The sequence below is a fragment of the Esox lucius genome, chromosome 10 (assembly GCF_011004845.1).
Source record: "Esox lucius isolate fEsoLuc1 chromosome 10, fEsoLuc1.pri, whole genome shotgun sequence".
NCBI classification, from domain to species: Eukaryota; Metazoa; Chordata; class Actinopteri; order Esociformes; family Esocidae; genus Esox; species Esox lucius.
In genome coordinates this window covers 6,621,503-6,637,583 of record NC_047578.1, presented here as the reverse complement: position 1 = coordinate 6,637,583, position 16,081 = coordinate 6,621,503, and the positions used below count along the sequence as shown (strand labels likewise).

The following is a 16,081-nucleotide window of genomic DNA, read 5'->3' as shown; positions in this document are numbered from 1 at the left end:
GCATTTACCATCCCGGACACCGACCGGACACCTCAGGCCAGGTCTACAGTTTTAATGGTGTTGCTGGCCAGGCCCATTATACAACAATTGTAAAGTGAGCCTTGGTATTGAACAGTACAGCGATTCCCCTGGCCTCCTCATGTTATCCTGGTGCCTCCCGCGTCACCTTACACGCCTAGGGAACCTCATACTCTCCTGTAGGGCACGGTTACTACTTCAGGCTATCCATCTTCACAGAGGGGTTAATTTGAGAGCCGAGATTCTCTCTACGAGATGAAGGATTTCCAAGTGGCCGGGAGAGCTTTCCGAAAACCAGAATGTTGCCTGTAAAGCACAAATGGGCCCTGGTCAAAAGTACCAGTCCTTCTGTGACCCATAACTGAACTCTTTTTTTAAGCGTAATTCAATGCATAACAATTATCTAGGTCAGGGATATTCAAATCTGGCCCTCAAAGCCAGTTCCACTCATTTTTTCATTGCAACCCTCTAATCAGGGACTTATTCAGGCTTAAGACACCAGGTGGGTCCAATTAATGATGAGGTAGAACAGAAAACCAGCAGGCTCCGGCCCTTGTAGGGTAAGATTCGAATACCCCTGATCTAGGATACTGACAACTTTTTCACACAGTAACTGACTGTCACAAAGTACTTCGGTATGAATCTACTGTAAATTGCCGTGCATATCACATTTCAGAGCCAAGAACCTTTTCGGATCACGAATGAGTCGTGTGTGGGGCAGGAAACCGCCAACCAATGCCTGTTAGCACCTACAGGGCAGCGGGGGTTAATTGAAGGGCACTGAGGTTAATAACATTGTGTCCTGGAAATTTTATAGCCCTTGAGAGTCTCAATGGGCTGGGTCTACCTCTCACATGGCCTGTCAGTCGATATTTGCGGGGGGTGGGGGTGCTGGGGGTCACGACTGGATGAGGGGGCCAGGGGTTAATATCGACTAGTGACTCGAGGGAACGGTTGGATTTAAGGCCGCCATTATCGTCATCTGAGATTACAATCTCCACCGTGCCGCATTGAAATGTGTCTCCCTCATTCTCACTCTTCATTAATCATGTCTACACTGACAGACTCGCTGAGACCTCAGAGGTGTGGAACTGAACACCAGGCTATACTCTTAGACCACAGAGGTGTGGAACTGAACGCCAGGCTATACTCTTAGACCACAGAGGAGTGGAACTGCATGCCAGGCTATACTCTTAGACCACAGAGGAGTGGAACTGAACGCCAGGCTATACTCTTAGACCTCAGAGGAGTGGAACTGCATGCCAGGCTATACTCTTAGACCTCAGAGGAGTGGAACTGAACGCCAGGCTATACTCTTAGACCTCAGAGGAGTGGAACTGAACACCAGGCTATACTCTTAGACCTCAGAGGTGTGGAACTGAACGCCAGGCTATACTCTTAGACCACAGAGGAGTGGAACTGAACGCCAGGCTATACTCTTAGACCACAGAGGAGTGGAACTGAACGCCAGGCTATACTCTTAGACCTCAGAGGTGTGGAACTGAACACCAGGCTATACTCTTAGACCTCAGAGGTGTGGAACTGAACGCCAGGCTATACTCTTAGACCTCAGAGGTGTGGAACTGAACGCCAGGCTATACTCATAGACCCCAGAGGTGTGGAACTGAACGCCAGGCTATACTCTTACTGTACGAGGCGAGTCGGGATTTCCTCATCTGATGCAATTCATGTTTTTTTGTTTTTTTACTGAGAAATAGGAGAAACAAAGAGGTTCTGAGAAGGCTATTAAATGAGCTCTGGGCATTTGGTGGTGGTGACCTGATTCTCTGTCTGATCTAACAAACATACTTAAACCGTCTCAGATTTGTAACTCTCACACAATAGAGGCTTGTTCCATATGGCCCTATCCATTTAACTCACCTAGTCACATGAAAAGCTAACTCCACACAGTAACGTAATACTGTTTCTCCACTGTGAAGAAAAATAAATCCAGGCCATCTTTTCAGCAGATGTGAGGAAACTGTCCGCTAGGTTGTACGGTCCTTTCAAATAATGTGGCTGCATAGCAGAGTAATAAAGTCCCCAGTCTGCCACTGAACAGAATGAGTGACAGAGGGGAGCCGTGAGGCGGATGGCTGGCCATCAGCAGGAGAGAGCAGGACAGGGGCCAGGCTCAGTCTGTGTGTGTCTGTGTGTGTGTTGCGAAAAGACCTGCTCACTAGTCCCTGCCTGCCTGCCGCAGAGTGGTTACATAACATTCACATTATACTGCCAGAGACCCCTGGACAACATGCCTACACCCACCCACCCTGACTACACCCAGCCACCCTGCCTATACTCACCCATCCACCCTGACTACACCCAGCCACCCTGCCTATACTCACCCACCCACCCTGACTACACCCAGCCACCCTGACTACACCCACCCACCCTGACTACATCCACCCACCCTGCCTATACTCACCCACCCACCCTGCCTATACTCACCCACCCACCCTGACTACATCCACCCACCCTGGCTACACCCAGCCACCCTGCCTATACTCACCCACCCACCCTGACTACATCCACCCACCCTGGCTACACCCACCCACCCTGACTACATCCACCCACCCTGGCTACATCCACCCACCCTGGCTACATCCACCCACCCTGACTACACCCAGCCACCCTGCCTATACTCACCCACCCACCCTGACTACACCCACCCACCCTGACTACACCCACCCACCCTGCCTATACTCACCCACCCACCCTGACTACATCCACCCACCCTGGCTACACCCACCCACCCTGCCTATACTCACCCACCCACCCTGACTACATCCACCCACCCTGACTACATCCACCCACCCTGACTACACCCAGCCACCCTGCCTATACTCACCCACCCACCCTGGCTACACCCACCCACCCTGGCGACACCCACCCACCCTGCCTACATCCAGAAGGCTGTGTAGTAATGAGCTCAAATTATCTCTATCTCTTCCCCTCTTTTCTACCTGACTCTCTCTGCCTGTCTCCCTCTCATTTATCCCTCATTCTCCTGTATCTTTCTCACTCGCTCTCCTTTGCAATTCAATGGGCTTTACGGACACGGCAAACATTGGTTTACAGTTCCAAAACAAATGGACATTAAACCTCTCTCAACCTCTCTGTCCGTCCATGTCTCCCTATATTTCTGTTTGTCTGTCTGTCCCCATCTCTGTCCTTCTGTCTCCATCCATCCCTGTTTGTCTATAATCCATCTCTGTCTCTATCCATCTCTGTCCTTCTGTCTCCATCCATCCCTGATTGTCTATAATCCATCTCTGTCTCTATCCATCTCTGTCCTTCTGTCTCCATCCATCCCTGATTGTCTATAATCCATCTCTGTCTCTATCCATCTCTGTCCTTCTGTCTCCATCCATCCCTGTTTGTCTATAATCCATCTCTGTCTCTATCCATCTCTGTCTGTCTCGTAAGAGAAAGCGTTCTTTCATTCTGTGGCCCAGTGGCCAGGGATTCAGTTACCGTGTAAGAACAGAACAATGCAGCAACAACAACGCCATCTTGGTTCTCACCCACAATCCCAAGGATGTGTGCCACTGGTCCTGATCAGATCATGTTTTCAATGGGAGGGGAAAAAAGGTGGAAGAATGGAGGAAGAGCTAATATAAACACAGAAGCTAGCAGTAGATGTGGCATTACCTTCCTCGCCTTTCAGTGAAGCTACATTAATGCTGACCCCATAACACAGCAATGCAACCTACAATAATGTAACGTGACAAAAACAGGGATAATGTGTAATTTGGCTTGCCCCCCCCCCCCCCCCCACCCTCCAGCATTTTGGCACACAACAGCCCCGTTGTTTTGTGGTAACTCGACCACTCAAATGGCCTCTGCCTCATACCAAATTACACATTCATCTACCAGGTTGTCACTTGCAAAGCAAACATACCCTTTACCTTCGTAGGCTGAAGTGAAAAGCCTGTTACGAACGGAGTGAGAGGCAGAGGGAGCGCGAAGAGTAGGGGACGTAGAGAGGTTTTCAGGAGAGCGAGAGAGTGGAGAGCTGTCCTGTGAGTGTCTGTGAAGTTCAAGGTCAGGAGCAAATGAAATAACCTGCCGTCCGTCTGTCGGTGTTCTCCTGTGCCTCCCAAACTTTTACACCCCGCATAAAAGCCCGCTTGGGGGACTATTTTGGTTGTCGTTCATTTGCATGGCTGAAATTGGATTACCTGCTCACCCCAAACATGGAAAGAAGAGCAATGCTTTTCCTAAAGATGACCGTTATTGCAGTTTCTGGCGTTCTGAAAATTGTTTTACTGTTCGTACTGCAAAAGGTTTCAACAGATGCCCTCCCTAAAGTGTTATTAGAGGTTAACGAAAAAACTGTTCTGTCGACGTTGCAACCAATTAGGACCATGAGAACTAAATATTTACATTAATTAAGACTTCATAAGCCTATGCTTCTAACCTAGTCAATTTAATGTCTACGTCTCACATCACAGCCCTCGGCCAAAGTCTTGTAAAATGGCACATAGACAACCCACCCTGAAGCATTTGGTTTTGGAAGACAAAGCCAATTTTAAATTGGAACTTTGTTTTCTTTTGACTCATTATGTTGTGGTAATGTACTGTAGCCAAGGTGTAGTGAGTTCAAATGGCCAAGACAAAACCAAATTGGGAAAAAAACAAACCCTGACCGTGTCCAGTGAACAGTCTGAGGTCAGGTTCCAGGGAACAGACCTTCAGTTCAAAGACACACCATGTGAAATGGCCTTCGCAATCAGGCCCAAAGCACTGACGGAGATATCGTTCTTAATTCATGTTGCGGATTCCTTTATCGAAATGTTTAATACACACGCAGAAAAATACAAGTCTACTGCTAAGCCACAAAAACAATCAAACAATTTAATGTTATTTGGCTGGTCACAGGTGCGGCTCATGAAAGAATGCCAAACGGCCGAGTTGAGTTGCAGGGACTAATCTGTCCTGATGTTGTCGGCACGGATCGTGTGAAGCAAACAACTGTGATCTTATGTAGGCTATACATCTGTGAGTGTGACTCTGTATTTGTGTGTGTGTTTGCATACACTATGTACCGCTGGGCTGACCCAAATAGAGGCCCAGATATGGATTACACCAGGCAAGCTGTGGTGTCGAAAGGCCAGCTGACTGGGTTAGGGTAACAGGCTATCGGGTTTAAATTTGCACCAACCAAAGATGCAGACAAACAGGCAGACAGACAGAGCAGAAAAACGCGAGTTATTCTCGACCCTATTTCGGGGTGCGTTCATTCCGGGTGGCTTCAGGTGTTTTTTCAACAGTATTGAAGAAGGAGCTTGACTGTTAACCGTCTGGGTGTTCATTCCAAAAGTTTGAGGATAGCATTAATAAAGACACAACAAAAACTAACATTTTACACAAAATCCATACCCACAACAGCCAGGGTGGGAGTCAGGTGTGGCCGCTTATCTTTTCATTATCATTTCTGTGCACAGTCTGCACGGCTAATCAAAGGCCAGGCTGCCCATTGGTCCATTCACCCAATATGGTGTCTTTGATGAGACAGCTCCAAGTGAGAAATGGACCAATCAGAGCCTGTTGGTAGGCTAGAAAACTCGCTGACTGTCCACTGAGATGATATTCTCAACGGATTAGACAGACCACATAGGGGATTTAGCTTCTTGAACCTCCTGGTCCGCTGTTCCCACTGCATCTCACTGCATCTCACTGCATCTCACTGCATCTCACTGCATCTCACTGCCCCGCAAAAAACAACAAGTCACAACAAGTCACAACAATGTTTACTAACAGCTTGTATCGTTCGGCAAAGGCCAGGGTAATTCTGCTCCAGGCCTGAAGGGCTAAAACACCTCCGGTTTTCATCCTCTCTTCATTGGGGCGGATTCAGTAGGGAAACGAGGTCTGGACACCAAACACAAAGTGGACAGCTCCTAAGCACTTGCCCTATCCACTTCCCTGCAGGGAATCCCTATCAAAACAGGATACAGTTTTGACTGCCATTTTAAGTGCTGGTCCAATTAACAAAAGCTGCCCCATGGCGCTTGATTTAGCTTGAAGGGATGAGTGAACTCCCTTGCGGAGATGATATCACCCACAATTCAATGCAAACCGTAGTCAACGTGCCCAACCCCGGTGGCCGTAAAGCGTCCCATACAATCAACACGACTATATTTGGTGACAGACTCTAACCTCACTCTTTGTGAGGTGTGAACCGCCTAGCGAATTAGCCAACTCTGATCATCCCCTGCTTGGGCATATGCAAATGTCTGCAAGGGCAGTCCTCTGTGAAGATGTAAGACCTGGTGTTTACGGGTTGACTTCTTAGTGTTCGGAGTCCAGGGCTGGTTAGTGCAATTAACAACTAGGTAAAAGCAAAATACTGACGTTTTTTCTTCCCTCAAAGAACAGAGTTGGACAGCCCAGATACATTTATATTTTTAAAAAACATCCTCCGATCCCTCCTTTCATAGCTAAGCATCTCATCAAAGAGGGAGGAGGGGGATTTATCCATTAGTATTCACTGTATCCATCCTAAATAACAGACAGACAGACATATGGACAGATGGCTAGACAGACAGATGGACAGACAGACAGGTGGACAGACAGATAGACAGACAAGATCAGAAAACTGATGGATTTATTGAGACTCACATTCCCCTGAAAAACCAGTGGGACTGTTAAAGACCTGGATCGGAGATCATTGTTTGTGTGTTTGTGTGTGTGTGTGTGTGTGTGTGTATGCGCGTGTGGGTTGCTGTAGTGGGAATGTGGGTGTGCTCGGGAAAGAGGGCATCCACGTGTTTACCAACGTGAACAGAGTACCCTTCACACTCTGCAGATCACACACACACACACAGAGCGGAGGACTTAGAGGAGTCACAATTTGCTATGCGGATCACCACGTCAGCAGGTTTAGCAGCTTGACATCCCACTGCGACAACAGCCCCTGCGATTCATAATGCTGCCATTATCTCAGAGAGATCAGCGGCCGTTGGCGATCCAAATGTGAGGAGACGGGAGGCCAGTTGGAGTTCATTAAAACGACGTTAAGTGCGAGAGAACGTGTTTATGCGGTTGCTGCCGCGCACTCCCAGGTCAGGCGTTGGTCATTTATGCAGGTAGAGCCGGTACAACCAACTGTTTCGGCGTCAGTAAACGGACTCCCACCGCAATTAACCATGAAAACGTTACAGCACGCCAAACACATGGTCCGGGACAGTTCGTCCCTTTTCCGTCGTTCCAACCCAAGGTCAAAAGTACAAGGCCTGTCGTCGTCAGCTGGATGGTATACCATGTTTTTGCAGCTCTCCGTATGCCCGCTGTTCCACCACGCGCCCTGCGTCGTTGGCCTGTAGCCAATACCCACGGTTCAGATGCCACCGCAATCTGACTCCGCCGTGTCTATAACCTATTCTGTGTAGTTCTGGCAAGGTGTGAAGCAGCTTACAGGAGCACTATTATAAGGCTATCATCCCTGGCGTTATATTTAGCCGACAGACTCCGGCAGCCCTAATTCCGTGATGTAGGCCTCTGCCCGCTCTTCTTCTTCTAGCTTGTCAGCACCTCAGTGAGCACTGCAAACTGGACCTGTGCGCTGATGAGGTTCAGACTTCCCCTCAGGAAAAGGAGGAGTGTTAATGAGTGTTTCCAGGCCTTACTTTACAAGAGGGGACTATGTTCCTACAGGGGACGATGAGGAACTGGTGAGGGTGTCGACTTTCTCATCAAGACTGATCGATAATGAGACTTAATGACCCTCTCATTTCAGCTCCACCAGAAGGGAGACCTCTTTCTGATTCCCGCTGCTGAGCTGCATCAACCCAACTACAGCACGTTGTCATTGACGGTGGCAGGACGTCGAGTGTTTGTCTCCGTCGAAACGTCCTGATGCGTCCTGATGCATTTTGCGTCACATGCCTGTGTCGATGTTGGCCAACACCGTTTTTCTGTGGGGTGTTTAACTGCAGAGGAAGGTGGTGTTTCACAGAGTGAAGATTAGGGTGGGGGTTGGTCAGAGCTGTAACACAGCACTACATGCACTCAATTGAAGGGAAAGGGCAATTTCAGCCTAGTCAGGGAATTTGATGCCTTGGGGGCTTTGTTCTGACGTAGCAGCAGAAGCAAAAAGAAAACATGGAATCCCTGCAAAAAGAAAGATCCTGGAGAAGAATTTTAGGGACATTAAGGGAACACAAAAAAGCGACAGGCAGGAAAACCCCCCAAGAAAATCTATTTCATGGATCCCTCTTAGTGGGGGGGTGTGACTAATATTGATTATAAGCCATAGTAGACTCTCATCCCACTCAGAATCATCCAACAATCATCCAACAGTCCTTCTACTGCCCAGCATTTTGGTTAGGAAATAAACTGGGGGGAAAACAGAACCTAGGTCCCATGCTGATAACAGCCATTGCCGAGTGATTTCCTACTGCCATGAAATGCCATAATACGCTTCCCTAAAAAACAACACGGTCCTTTAAGGCTCGTTAAAATGGGGCAGCTGTCTTCCTGCGATGAAGACAACAACAACAACAACAACAACAACAACATAACCACCCCATCCAAATGTGACAAAACAACTGAACAACAAAATGAAGCTAAAAACAAAACAACACCACAAGTTTGGCCTAGGCCCCGCCCGCTGCACAAGGACGGAATATTCTGGACAGGGTGTGTGAGAGCAGAACAGTTCCCAGTGGTTTACGCGCCGACCTGTTGATATACACGCCCCCGCTTGTGACAAGGCCAAACCAAAACCTCCAGCTCAGCGTCGCATTGGGCCATTACTGACACACACGCTGAACAGACTAAACCCAAAACAACACAACAACACAACAAGGCAACGGCCTCGCGGCGGTGTCACACAGCACTGCCTTCAAATCAACATGAAACGGCTCTGCAGAGGGGGTCTCCGGCCCAGTCACTCAGCCGTTTACAGAAACAGGGCGGGGGGAGCTGATTCACTCTTTAAACACTTCAGTCGATTCAATCTCCCCCTGGATGATCGGTACAACACCTGCGTGGATTGGTTTTCCTAGTCCCATAGCGGGAACAACCCCAGAAGTGTTAGCGACAGATAACCCCTCAGTCATAGCCTCCATTTGTTAATTGCAGATTTCTTGACATGCTAATCACAGCATTACACATATCCTATCCTACCCTATATACTGTGCATTTACTCTTGCTGCTTGCTTTTTGGGGTTTTAGGCTGGGTATCTGTCAAAGCACTTTGTGACAACTGCTGATGTAAAAAGAGTTTAATGAAATTGAGATTGAGTGGCAGACCAACAGAGAATGTCTATCGCCCTGGGAGACCCAAACGTTACACAATGGCAGGAGTTCAAAGCCAGCTCACACTTCCTCATATACTGGCGCTGACAAGAAAATCTTTTACCATCAAGGAAGTTATTTTATTATGTTAAACCAAACCAGGGAATGTGGAGGAGAGTTTCCTTGTTAATATCCTTTTTAATGAAGTAGAAGTCTGGCTCTCTCGTTTTCCTTCCCCAAAATCAAAAACGTCCAGTCAGTGGGGATCCAGTCTCAAAATCAACTAGCTGTTAACATACCAATAAAGAATATTCTCGCCAAAATAGACAATTGTTCAAGGTAAAAAAAAAACAACAGACGTGACTCTATTAAACAACATTGATTTAAGAAAATTCAGAAGCCATCTGCGACTACAGTATGTGTTAATTAACCTGCAGAGATCCCACACTGCCCTTTTATACATCCCTGATTCCAATCCACATTAACATCAGGAGAGATCAATGCCAGCCGATTATAAAACACCTGACCGTGGGCAGTCCTGTCTAATGAAAAAAATATATGATAATACAAACACTGAACGACATCATCACACAGTTTTCATACAATGGCACGAAACAGCTGGCTAAGCTGTTTGTGGTTATAGGGAGAGATTACTAGCGTCCGTATTTAATTTCTTAAATCTCTCCTGAACAGAGTATCCCACTTCAGCGCTCCACATGACAGTTGCACATCTAACCTGGCAGATCTAACCCATCAAACTAAAGTACTCAAAAAGTGGACGGGAGATGTACATTACATCAGTTTCAACATAGGAAACCTCCTTCTGGGTCGATTTTTAGCAGGTTTTAGAAAATAGGTGGATACATCCAGCTGCCAGCTTAAAGTTCTTTTAAAGACAACACAGCTTTTAAAATGTCTTTACATAACAAAAGCCAAGGCTGTGTTTTTGTGGTTCTATGTTTATGATGATTTGTATTTACCATTTATAATAAGTTAAATAAAACATTTATCCCAAAGGAAACTCAATTACCCTGAGGTGTCATTATGCTTCTAAACAGCCGACACTGCCAAACACTGAACCAATTGCATCATCCTATCCAGTTACAACGAAAAGAAGAACAGTAATCTAGAAAACCTTCGGCTGTCTACTTGAACGCTAAGTGATGTGTGACCCACCTGTATAGGTGACAGCCCGTCTGGTCTCAAACCCATCCAGTCAGGTCTGGCCCAGTCATTTCCAGAGCAGGTACACAGCACAGCGGAGCCTTTCTGCCAACCGAAGCAGCCACAGTGCCCTTGCGCTGTCTGAGAGGAGATGTGCTCACTCGCAGGTTGGCTACGGGCTTAATGTTGTTCTTGAACCACTGCCAAGTCCTGTCACACAAGCTTCTGAGCGAGCTAGGTTGGAGTGGAGAAACTGTTTGTGGGAAGGAGAGCGTGGGGGGGGGGGCACAAAACCTCCCACATCTCCCGTTTCAGAAAAGGACATGAGAACAGAAAACCTGAGCTCAGGTTTGTCTGTGTTCCATTAAGTAGGATTACGGAGAGAATCGACCAACAATCTAGGAGCTGTTCTTCAACACAACAAGTATCACCTGGAGCAACCATTAACAATCGGAACCCTGAGTGGAAAACAATGAACAGACACTTCACGGCAGGGAGAATAAAGATGATTACAGTATGGAGGGATACCTAGGCCTACTGTTGAACGGACAGCTAGCTCAATCTGACATATTACAGCCGGAGGCAAAAACATGTAGATACAAAAACACAGAGTCAGCAGAGCAAACAACCGCCATAACTGAGCCTACAAGAGAATCTGAATTGAGGTTTAACTCAGACGGAAACCACCACATGTTGGTCCGAGATTTCTCTCAGATTTTGCCATTCTGCTAAGGTGGGGCCAGCCCCATTGAAAAGAGCTGTAGGGGTTAGTGTTATGGTACCCCCACCTCAAATCACTTACAAGCAGGCTAAGTTGAGTAAAGGGGTGGGGGGGGGGCACCAGCCTAAGGGGCTGTCTGAGAATAATACATGAGAGACAGAAAGAGAGAAGAGGAGAGACTCAATGAAACAGAGCAAGCTGTAGAAAGGCAGATAGAGAGAGAGAGACAGAGTGAGTTATAGAGACATAGAAAGAGACAGAGAGAACTAGACAGAAAGATAGAGACAGAGTTTTAGAGACAAATGTAAAGATAGAGACAGAGCAAGTTATAGAGACAGATAGAGAGCACACGCGCGTAAGAGAGAGAGAGTGCGAGAGAGAGTTATGGAGACAGATAGAGACAGAGGGACAGAGCGAGTTATAGAGACAGAGCAAGTTATAGAGACAGAGCGAGTTATAGAGACAGATAGGGAGTGAGACAGAGCGAGTTATAGAGACAGAGCAAGTTATAGAGACAGATAGGGAGTGAGACCGAGCGAGTTATAGAGACAGAGCGAGTTATAGAGACAGATAGGGAGTGAGACAGAGCGAGTTATAGAGACAGATAGGGAGAGAGACAGAGCGAGTTATAGAGACAGATAGGGAGAGAGACAGAGCGAGTTATAGAGACAGATAGGGAGAGAGACAGAGCGAGTTATAGAGACAGATAGGGAGAGAGACAGAGCGAGTTATAGAGACAGATAGGGAGAGAGACAGAGCGAGTTATAGAGACAGATAGGGAGAGAGACAGAGCGAGTTATAGAGACAGATAGGGAGAGAGACAGAGCGAGTTATAGAGACAGATAGGGAGAGAGACAGAGCGAGTTATAGAGACAGATAGGGAGAGAGACAGAGCGAGTTATAGAGACAGATAGGGAGAGAGACAGAGCGAGTTATAGAGACAGATAGGGAGAGAGACAGAGCGAGTTATAGAGACAGATAGGGAGAGAGACAGAGATCCCAGGACAGTGAAACCAATGACGCAGGATCTCTCCTCACTGTGTCCCTAGAATAAGCAGGTGTTGTGCATTATTGAGAGGCCTCTTTAAAACCTCATTAAGAGCCGCCCCCCCAGCAGGTCGGCCTGTGGATAACACAAAGAGGCTCTGCAGACACGAGCGCTAACAAGCCACACTGTCATTTTGGCCCCTCAGATGTACACAGCCCGGGGCATATTCACGATAACATTTAAGCCTTTTAGCTGTCCACAGCAGTCTGAAGTAGTGAATGCCGTCCTTTTTCCATACTGGCCCCCACAGCCCGGAACCAAGCACACACAGCCCGGAATCAAGCACACACAGCCCGGAATCTTACCCAGTAATCGGAATCAAGCACACACAGCCCGGAATCAAGCACACACAGCCCGGAATCTTACCCAGTAATCGGAATCAAGCACACACAGCCCGGAATCAAGCAGACACAGCCGGAATCAAGCACACACAGCCCGGAACCAAGCACACACAGCCCGGAATCAAGCACACACAGCCCGGAATCAAGCACACACAGCCCGGAATCAAGCACACACAGCCCGGAACCAAGCACACACAGCCCGGTCCAGTGCTGGACATGCCACTCTCTACCAACCAAGCCACACCGGGCCTTCAGTAAACATCGACACGCTGCCCCTCGTATATTAAGTGTGATTTTTGTGGAGTCCCGTCCGCCGCGCAGCTACGCCCTCGTCACATCGCAGGAACAGCGAGGCCTGGTAAAACTGCAGGTCAGACCTGAAACGCGCACCGGCTGAGCCACCTCATTTTACCAGGAAGACGGCTGGACAGACGAGGACAGCGCTCTCCGAAACCTAGACGACGCTGGCCCGATATGCACCTCCCACGTGAGACTCCCGGACAGTGGCTGACGCGGCACAAACTAGGCTGTTTGTATAATAACTATGGATTAAGGACCATGGGGTACTAGTGTATGACAAGATGCCCTGCGATAAACTGAAATCAGGATCAAATTGCAGAGATAACGAGGCAGACCGACAGGACAGACGTCCCGCGTCCATGACCACTGCATTAGAATCAAGGCTATCACTGCATGCAACTCATGTGATGCTGAAATGGATAATGAATGTGTCTGGGCCACAGGAATGCGAGGTCCTAGTCGGAGCCAGGTTGGCTTTCCACCAGCAGTCACGGTGACACCAGCAAGTAAACAGGACATGAAACGAACCCAGTTAAATCGTCTTCCAACAGTGTCTCAAAAATCTCTCCATGTCAGACCTACTGCATCTCAGTGAACTGAAAATGACGTCACAAATCTTCAGACAAGAGCAGGCAAGGATAAAAGAGGCCTATTGAGAAGGAGAACTCACTGCAAAAATAGACTTTCTGAACTGAAGACACATAGTGTTCAGTACAGTTGGGATCTCAGTGAGCTAGGGTCATCAGAGGTCCAGATCTTTGTTGATGACAAAGCTGGAATTCACACTGAAATGTCGGATGGTGGTAGTGGTAAAGCGCAAGGACTCACCTAACCTATCCTGTTATCATTCTAATTCATTAATATTATAGCCAGAAATATTTAATCAGAGGCTATAAACATATCCTTTGCTAGAGCTCCGATAGTAACCCTGTCACGCGACGCTGTGGCTTCGTTAAAGGGTACTGACGCAATACAGAAAATCTGTGGTTACCCACCTCCTTGTGCTGTCCCTCTGCCTTGAAGTGAGGCTGCCGGCTGAGCCAGCATGAGTGTGTGGAAATAAATACCATTAATGGGAAGTAAAAGGTATCGCTAAAGGGAAGTTTCAGTCACGAGCAGAAACCAGGCTGGACCTAGCTTGAACCCCCCCAAAACTGCAGTTCTAGTTTAGGTGAGTGTGTGAAAGGTTGTTTGTGGGTCCAGAGTGCTGCCAAATGGCCACTGCAACTGCACAAGTGATTTCCAGTGCTATCGAACCTAACGGCGATGGCGGACAACAGAGATGAGGCGCACCTACTGAGAATATACGTTTTTCACGGACGACAGGTTTCAGGTGGCCGCCGGTCAGGTGGCGCAGCAGTCTGAGGTGCTTCCTTCACTGCACCAAGCTGCCCACCGCAGACCAGGTTCAAGTATGCGCGTTTGTTATTACATGCAGTAGTCTACATCTGGTTATCTAACATGGCCTAGAAACAAATGCGAAAGAAATCCAGATAGACTCACCAAAAAGGCCTTAAAAGCTTCATACAGTAAACCTCTCCAAACGACTGCAATTCAACTGCAGTGGAAGACACTGTGCTCCTAGTCCCTTTGGAAAAAAGAGCAGCTGTCTTCTTGGCAACTGCAAAAGACAAAGAAATCCCTGGGTTAGGCTTAGCTAGCACAATGTCCTGGAAAGCAAAAGGACACCTACTGCTCCTCCACCCTCGAAGCTTCTGGGAAACAGCAGAAGAGAGTATCATACCACATGCTCTTAATCTACCTTCCTATTTTGCATCTATCTCTCAGCAAATAGCCATTTACATATGATTTCAATGTTTTCCAGCCACCACAAATAACTTCCCTGAAGTGAACCTACACAAATATAAACTCACTATGCAGTCAATGTAAAAAACTAAGTAGGGACAAAAACAAGAAGACAAAAATCTGCCATGTCATCAGATGCTGCTCTGTTTTAGATTTGAATATTGTAGATAGACTAAATACAGGCTAAATACTTTTTTTAAATGTATTAATAGATTTGCCATTAATACATTCCTCAAGATAGGAAAAACAATGGTGTCTCAGGTACTGCATTCTGTCTGTAGACTTCGGATTAAGTCTGCTGAGACTAGGCTAGTATGGGGGAAGGCATTCTCAAACATAGAACAGGTAATTTGACTGGTAAAGTGCTGAGTTGACCGTGAGAACTGCTTGGTTCTTCCCTGTTCAAACACACTAGACGAGGATCCTTACTCTTGCTGTACTGCTGTTAGTAAAAGTAGACTTTACAGAATTTAACGAAACTTGTTGTATCCTCCCACCGTATTGTGACAAGCTGTCCGTTTGAGCTGCTACAATACCGTAGGCTGTCATAAAATGGTCCGATTTGACAGTTATGAAATAGGCTATTTAGAATGCGCTCTGATCATGAACTGCGTGACAACCTAGGCACCTGCCGTATAATATGCCCACTAATTGTGCAGTTGGAATATAACCAGAATTACCGACAGCAAACTATTATCAATTATGAAGTTCAGCAAAAATATTCTCAGTTACAAAACGCATCCGAAATACGTATAGAAATTCAAAACAGCGCATATATTTTGCACGCGCAAACGCACCTGTAGGATACAGTTGATGTCGGAATAGAAAAGAGTAGGATTTGGGGAAGATGAAGACAGCTTTTGAAATAATTTAATGAAATAGTCATATGAGAAAATTATTGTATATTTTTTTTAATTCAACATGACGATTTGTAATTGCCAACTGTCCAATTATGCAACATAGTACTAACAGCATCTGTCATAGACAGCCGCAGGGGCACTCAAATGTATTAATTAAGCCATCTTTAACGTAATGTCATCAAAAAGTATTTCAGTTAACTCTATTACAGTAATAAACACAAACAGACAAAACGCTGAACTTGCAGGCATATCGGTGCTTGCTAACGATTGGTCAAGCGAAACCTTTTTTCTGCAGCAATTGCAACCTGAGATGCTTGGTACCGTTAGCTTGCAGAGGTCGATAATGATAACAATGTCATCTGTTAAAACATGCATAATTCTTACCCAGTAATCGTAATCTTACGTCTTTCGTTCGGTAATGTTGCTATATTATTTATACGTCCCTTCGAAAGATATTTTAGTTATGGTGCATCGACTGGATCCTCTGGGACGTCTTGCAGTCAAGCCACAGCGGTAATACGCCTTTAAAGAAATATCTGTCGGAAATAAGCGTACAGTCAGCTTCCGCTGACGAGTTGGG

General features: G+C 46.9%; 1 protein-coding gene across 6 annotated transcripts in view; it reads right to left on the bottom strand.

Annotated features, from left to right (window-relative positions):
• Positions 1 to 16,028, bottom strand: part of LOC105012369 (solute carrier family 45 member 4) — a 47,842-nt gene extending 31,814 nt beyond the window's left edge. For 2 of the 6 annotated variants that reach the window (XM_010873162.5, XM_010873161.5), the window contains exons 1-2: positions 15,886 to 16,028; positions 14,339 to 14,456 (exon numbers count right to left, since the gene is read on the bottom strand). The gene's annotated coding sequence lies outside the window, so the exon portion shown is untranslated. Of the gene's footprint in view, positions 1 to 10,437; positions 10,612 to 14,338; positions 14,457 to 15,885 lie in introns of those variants that run through there. The other 4 variants (XM_034294789.1, XM_010873164.5, XM_010873165.5 and 1 more) reach the window with 2 other exon arrangements.
• Positions 16,029 to 16,081: the final 53 nt, after the last annotated feature.